The 7904-nt window shown below is 42.3% G+C and overlaps 1 protein-coding gene across 2 annotated transcripts in view; it reads left to right on the forward strand.

The window, feature by feature from the left end:
* Positions 1-5133: 5133 nt before the first annotated feature.
* Positions 5134-7904, forward strand: part of LOC126995246 (cyclic nucleotide-gated cation channel alpha-3-like) — a 74050-nt gene continuing 71279 nt past the window's right edge. For both annotated transcript variants that reach the window (XM_050854726.1, XM_050854727.1), the window contains exon 1: positions 5134-5213. The gene's annotated coding sequence lies outside the window, so the exon portion shown is untranslated. The remainder of the gene's footprint in view (positions 5214-7904) is intronic.

The following is a 7904-nucleotide window of genomic DNA, read 5'->3' on the forward strand; positions in this document are numbered from 1 at the left end:
CCCTCACCCTGCAGTTAAGTTCACTTCTGTTTTCTTTATTCTCATTAATATGTACATTAGCTGGAAAAGTATATGGGATGATTAGTTATGTAAAAGGAAAAGTATATGGGACGTTTAGTTATGTTATTTAGTTATGTAAGACTGTTCTGACAAGTATGTTCAATGGTGAGCACCCAGCAGGGCCTCAGCAGTGACTGGCTATGCTCCAGTGTGCACCTCTCAGCAGTGACTGGCTATGCTCCAGTGTGCACCTCTCAGCAGTGAGTGGCTATGCTCCAGTGTGCACCTCTCAGCAGTGAGTGGCTATGCTCCAGTGTGCACCTCTCAGCAGTGAGTGGCTATGCTCCAGTGTGCACCTCTCAGCAGTGACTGGCTAACTGGCTATGCTCCAGTGTGCAGCTCAGCAGTGACTGGCTATGCTCCAGTGTGCACCTCTCAGCAGTGACTGGCTATGCTCCAGTGTGCACCTCTCAGCAGTGACTGGCTATGCTCCAGTGTGCACCTCTCAGCAGTGACTGGCTATGCTCCAGTGTGCACCTCTCAGCAGTGACTGGCTATGCTCCAGTGTGCAGCTCAGCAGTGACTGGCTATGCTCCAGTGTGCACCTCTCAGCAGTGACTGGCTATGCTCCAGTGTGCAGCTCAGCAGTGACTGGCTATGCTCCAGTGTGCACCTCTCAGCAGTGACTGGCTATGCTCCAGTGTGCACCTCTCAGCAGTGACTGGCTATGCTCCAGTGTGCACCTCTCAGCAGTGACTGGCTATGCTCCAGTGTGCAGCTCAGCAGTGACTGGCTATGCTCCTTTTCCTAGTCAAGGGCAAGGAAGGAGAATCGTAATGTAGTCTTAGTGTCTGTGCATCAGTAAGGATCAGCTGGTATTATTAGCTCTCGAGGTATAATAGTGTGTCCTAAGTTATGTGGTGCAGAGGTCACGTGGATCAGCTGGTAGATATAATAAGTACAGGGAAATGTAGCATTAGGTATAATAGTGTGTCCTAAGTTATGTGGTGCAGAGGTCATGTGGATCAGCTCTTCTTCGTCTTCTAAAATAAGTGCTTTGACAGGGAAGTATATTAGCTCTCGAAGTATAATAGTGTGTCCTAAGTTATTTGGTGGGAAGTTAAGCTCTCGAGGTATAAGTGTGTGCCCCAAGTTATGTGGTGCAGAGGTCATGTGGATCAGCTCTTCTTCTTCTTCGTCTTCTATAATAAGTACTTTGACGGAAATATATTAGTTCTCGAAGTATAATAGTGTGCCCTAAGTTATTTGGTGGGAAGTTAAGCTCTCGAGGTATAAGTGTGTGCCCCAAGTTATGTGGTGCAGAGGTCATGTGGATCAGCTCTTCTTCGTCTTCTACAATAAATGCTTTGACAGGGAAGTATATTAGCTCTCGAAGTATAATAGTGTGTCTTAAGTTACTTGGTGTAGAGGTCACGTGGAGCCCTCTGAGAAACACCAGCCCCGTGGAGCCGTATGGAAATGGAGCAATTACATATATGGTTAACGGTATGTATGTATTTGAATATGATTAAATAGTGTAAATTGATTAGGGAGAGAAGGATTTAGGAGTGATTGTGATGGTAATGAAGAAGGAGAAGGAGGAGGAGGAAAAGATGAGAAGGAGGAGGAAGAAGAAAAGATGAAGAAAAAGGAGGAGGAAGAAAATGATTAGGAGGAGAAAAGAACCAAAAAAAAAAAATCCGACCACTGACAATATGTGGGTTCATAGCGAAGACATTAAAAAAAGGCAATCATTAGGCTATAACTCGCCATAACCATCGCGTTTATATTAATTTTCCTCTTCAAACTGAGAATAGATGTTTATTTCGATGTTTAGGGGATATAAAAACCTTAATTAGACTTGTGGTTCATAGCGAAGACATTAAAAAAGGCAATCATTAGGCTATAACTCGCCATAACCATCGCGTTTATATTAATTTTCCTCTTCAAACTGAGAATAGATGTTTATTTCGATGTTTAGGGGAATATAAAAACCTTGGTTAGAGTTGTGGTTCATAGCGAAGACATTAAAAAAGGCAATCATTAGGCTATAACTCGCCATAACCATCGCGTTTATATTAATTTTCCTCTTCAAACTGAGAATAGATGTTTATTTCGATGATTAGGGAATATAAAAACCTTAATTAGAGTCGTGGTTTATACCGTAGTCATTAAATAAAGGCGGTAATTATAATTCGACAACCATCGCGTCTATATTAATTTTTCTCTTCAAACTGAGAATAGATGTTTATTTCGATGTTTAGGGGATATAAAAACCTTAATTAGAGTTGTGGTTTACACCGTAGTCATTAAATAAAGGCGGTAATTATAATTCGACAACCATCGCGTCTATATTAATTTTTCTCTTCAAACTGAGAATAGATGTTTATTTCGATGATTAGGGAATATAAAAACCTTAATTAGAGTTGTGGTTTATACCGTAGTCATTAAATAAAGGCGGTAATTATAATTCGACAACCATCGCGTCTATATTAATTTTTCTCTTCAAACGGCGAATAGATGTTTATTTCGATGATTAGGGAATATAAAAACCTTAATTAGAGTTGTGGTTTATACCGTAGTCATTAAATAAAGGCGGTAATTATAATTCGACAACCATCGCGTCTATATTAATTTTCCTCTTCAAACGGCGAATAGATGTTTATTTCGATGATTAGGGAATATAAAAACCTTAATTAGAGTTGTGGTTTATACCGTAGTCATTAAATAAAGGCGGTAATTATAATTCGACAACCATCGCGTCTATATTAATTTTTCTCTTCAAACGGCGAATAGATGTTTATTTCGATGTTCAGGGGATATAAAAACCTTAATTAGACTTGTGGTTCATAGCGAAGACATTAAATAAAAGGTGATAATTATAATTCGCTCTCGGAAAAGAACCATCGCGTCAGTCGAGCGTCAGCCGAGCGCGGTGTCTGACGTCCTTCCCGTCTAAAGTGTTCTCAGTGCTTTATTTCTCGCCGTGTGTCTTGTTAAATGGTGAGAAATGTGAGTATCAGTATTGTTTTTGATGTTATTGTAATGGTGGGTAGTCTGTGGTTAGCGGGGAGGCGTGTGCAAAGGTTTTTTATTCCATCGTCTCAGGCTGAAAAAAAATGTAGGCCTATATAAAAAAACGAATAAATGAAACTATCGTACCCACTTCTTCGTCTTCTTCTTCTTCTTCTTCTTTTTCTTCTTCTTCGTCTTCTTCTTCTTCTTCTTCTTCTTCTTATCATTATTATCATTAAAGTGTACCGATTTCTGACATGGAGAAAAAAAAGCTATCGCAACCAAATATATTACGATATTTACTTATATTATTGAAACTGTAGAATATCCATCTTTTTTTTTTCAATATTTATGGGTCAGAAAATCTTATACTACTACTACTACTACTACTACTACTACTACTACTGCTACTACTACTACTACTACTACTACTACTACTACTACTACTACTACTACTACTACTACTACTACTTGTACGGTCATATGGTAACGTTAGGCTAGGGTCAAATTCTTATTCAACATATCGGCGCCAGACTCACACATTCAACAGGGCTTTCCTAGGAGTTCCAAGCATTTCCAAGGGTAGTTTTATGACCCTGGTAGTAGGCTGACCCTTCTTTTGTACCTGGAAACTAAACAAATACTCATTAGAACCCGATTAATCTCCTTTTGACCTTTGAAAGTAGTTGATGTGAGAATAGGCTACTGACCAAGCCTGCCACCTCTTATGTTAACCTTTTCTAAAGAACGAAATGGAGGTCAAGCGTGGTCAAATGAGTCGTTTTTTAAGGTTCAGGGCACAGAAGAAGGGTCACACTACCACCAGGGTCATAAAAGCACCCCTGGAAATGCCTACAACCCCCTGCGAAAGCCTTGTCTAAAATGTGAGCTTGGCCGACGAAATGCTTAAGGAAATACTCTTACATGATTCCACCTCTTATGTTAACCCTTTCTTAAGAACGAAAAGGAGGTCAATCGTGGTCAAATGAGTCGTGTTTTAGGTTGAGGGCACAGAAGAAGGGTCACACTACCACCAGGGTCATAAAAGCACCCCTGGAAATGCCTACAACCCCCTGCGAAAGCCTTGTCAAAAATGTGAGCTTGGGCGACGAAATGCTTAAGAAAATACCCTTACACGCTTTCACCTTTCATATCAACTATATCCAAAGGCCGAAAAGGAGGTCAATCGTGGTCAAATGAGTCGTTTTTTAAGGTTCAGGGCACAGAAGAAGGGTCACACTACCACCAGGCTCATAAAAGCACCCTTGTTAAAGCCTACCACCCCCTGCGAAAGCCTTGTCAAAAATGTGAGCTTGGGCGATGAAATGCTAAAGAAAATACCCTTACACGATTCCACCTATATCCAAAGACCGAAATGGAGGTCAATCGTGGTTAAATGAGTCGTTTTTAAGGTTCAGGGCACATTAAAAGGGTCACACTACCACCAGGCTCATAAAAACACCCTTGTTAAAGCCTACAACCCCCTGCGAAAGCCTTGTCAAAAATGTGAGCTTGGCCGACGAAATACTTAAGAAAATGACCACTACATGATTTCACCATTTATATTAACCCTTTCTAAAGACCGAAATGGAGGTCAATCGTGGTCAAATGAGTCGTGTTTTAGGTTGAGGGCACAGAAGAAGGGTCACACTACCACCAGGCTCATAAAAACACCCCTGGAAATGCCTACAACCCGCTGCGAAAGCCTTGTCAAAAATGTGAGCTTGGCCGACGAAATGTTTAAGAAAATGACCACTACACGATTCCACCTCTCATATCAAGGCCTAAAAGGAGGTCAATCGTGGTCAAATGAGTAGTGTTTTAGGTTCAGGGCACAGGAGAAGGGTCACACTACCACCAGGGTCATGAAAGCATCCCTGGAAATGCCTACCACCCGCTGCGAAAGCCTTGCCAAAAATGTGAACTTGGGGCGAAATGGAGGTCAATCGTGGTCACAGGTTGAGGGCACAGAAGAAGGGTCAAACTACCACCAGGGTCATAAAAAGCACCCCTGGAAATGCATAAAAACCCCTACGAAATCCTTGTCAAACGTGGGTGTGAGCGCGTGAGAATCCTGGATGCTGGAGGCTGTCTGAGGCCGCCCTGTCAGTCCTGTCTGGAACGAGTTGTAGAGAGCATCGCGGGCCTGGCTCTCTCCCGCTCGCCGCCGCTGCCGTGCGCTTGGCCTAAGTCTTGTGGTTGTGTGGTGGCCCTGGTGGTGGTGGTGGTTGTGGTTAGGGACCGGTGGAGTGGTTATTTTTATTATTATTATCGTTATTATTATTACTATTGTTGTTATTGTTATTAAGTGTGAAGTTTGTATTGCTACTACTACTACTACTACTACTACTACTACTACTACTACTACTACTACTACTACTACTACTGCAATTATTACTACTACTACTACTACTACTACTTTTTCTACTACTACTGCTACTGCTACTACTACTACTACTGCTACTACTACTACTACTGCAATTACTACTACTACTACTACTACTACTACTACTACTTCTATTATTATTATTATTATTATTATTATTATTATTATTATTATTATTATTATTATTATTATTATTATTATTATTATTATTATTCTCTACCATTATATAAAAAAAAAAAACTAGGCTATACAATTTTATCAAGTACGTAGCTTCATTAAATCCACAAATTATACCATGAAAATATTTTGTATATATATTAATTTTTGTTGTAGTTTTGTAACCTTTTAAATAACTATACTAGGCCTATCAAATTTCAGGTAGGTAGGTGGGTAGGTAGCGCAGAGATGAAATTAGAACCTTTACCGGAGCAGGATGGAGTACACTGACACCAGACAGAGAACCAGGTGGAGAGGTGGAATTAGAACCTTTACCGGGGCAGGATGGAGTACACCAACACCAGACAGAGAACTAGGTGGAGAGGTGGAATTAGAACCTTTACCGGGGCAGGATGGAGTACACCAACACCAGACAGAGAACTAGGTGGAGAGGTGGAATTAGAACCTTTACCGGGGCAGGATGGAGTACACCAACACCAGACAGAGAACCAGGTGGAGAGGTGGAATTAGAACCTTTACCGGGGCAGGATGGAGTACACTAACACCAGACAGAGAACCAGGTGGAGAGATGGAATTAGAACCTTTACCGGGGCAGGATGGAGCACACTAACACCAGACAGAGAACCAGGTGGAGAGATGGAATTAGAACCTTTACCGGGGCAGGATGGAGTACACTAACACCAGACAGAGAACCAGGTGGAGAGATGGAATTAGAACCTTTACCGGGGCAGGATGGAGTACACTAACACCAGACAGAGGACCAGGTGGAGAAGTGGAATTAAAACCTTTACCGGGGCAGGATGGAGCACACTAACACCAGACAGGGAACCAGGTGGAGAGGTGGAATTAGAATCTTTACCGGGGTAGGATGGAGTACACTAACACCAGACAGAGGACCAGGTGGAGAGGTGGAGTTAGAACGTTTACCGGGGCAGGATGGAGTACACCAACACCAGACAGAGGACCAGGTGGAGAGGTGGAGTTAGAACGTTTACCGGGGCAGGATGGAGTACACCAACACCAGACAGAGAACCAGGTGGAGAAGTGGAATTAGAACCTTTACCGGGGCAGGATGGAGTACACCAATGTAACGGGCTTGCCGGGGGGCGTTTAAAGGGCGTTGATTAAGACTTCAGCTTCCTTAAGGCGAATTATATTCGTAGCCTATATGTACAAGAAGCGTCGGAGCGAGAGCGACTGTCGTTTTGTGTCAGTCGGACTCTCGTGAAGGAGTGACGAGTTACAGGTTGGAAAATAATTGTTACAATTGGTCACGTACGTCAAGGTGACCTCTGCGCACCATGAAATGCGAAGTATACAAAACTGAGACGGTCAACACTGACGGACGACATTCCTATAAAGTGGCGTGATCTCTCTGTCGTGGGTTTTTTCCATTGACAATTGTATGCCTAATTCGTGGTGATATTAAATAATAATAATAATACATTGATATCCTACTATAACACCAACACCAGACAGAGAACCAGGTGGAGAGATGAAATTAGAACCTTTATCAGGGCAGGATGAAGTACACCAACACCAGACAGAGGACCAGGTGGAGTGGTGGAATTATAACCTTTACCGGGGCAGGATGGAGTACACTAACACCAGACAGAGGACCAGGTGGAGTGGAATTAAAACCTTTACCGGGGCAGGATGGAGCACACTAACACCAGACAGAGGACCAGGTGGAGAGATGAAATTAGAACCTTTAACGGGGCAGGATTGAGTACACTAACACCAGACAGAGGACCAGGTGGAGAGATGAAATTAGAACCTTTAACGGGGCAGGATTGAGTACACTAACACCAGACAGAGAACCAGATGGAGAGGTGGAATTAGAACCTTTACCGGGGCAGGATGGAGCACACTAACACCAGGCAGAGAACCAGGTGGAGAGGTGGAATTAGAACCTTTACCGATGCAGGATGGAGCACACTAACACCAGGCAGATAACCAGGTGGAGAGGTGGAATTACAACCTTTACCAAAAAACTATCTTATTTACACGTACAAAAACCCATCTGAGGAAACAATTGACAGAGACATCGTATATATATAAAGATTAACCGCTTATTAATAATATCGTATATACATTAAAATCAAGCCTTATTTTAATTTATTCGCGTCTGTTGACTGCTAAAAGGCGAGGTATTGGAAGGCATTTGTTGTTGATGAAAGTTTGAATGAAATGAGATATGAGCGGAGATGGGTGTGTGTGTGTGTGTGTGTGTGTGTGTGTGAGAGAGAGAGAGAGAGAGAGAGAGAGAGAGAGAGAGAGAGAGAGAGAGAGAGAGAGAGAGAGAGAGAATTCTTGTTCTAGTTCT

This window comes from Eriocheir sinensis, chromosome 7 (assembly GCF_024679095.1).
Source record: "Eriocheir sinensis breed Jianghai 21 chromosome 7, ASM2467909v1, whole genome shotgun sequence".
NCBI classification, from domain to species: Eukaryota; Metazoa; Arthropoda; class Malacostraca; order Decapoda; family Varunidae; genus Eriocheir; species Eriocheir sinensis.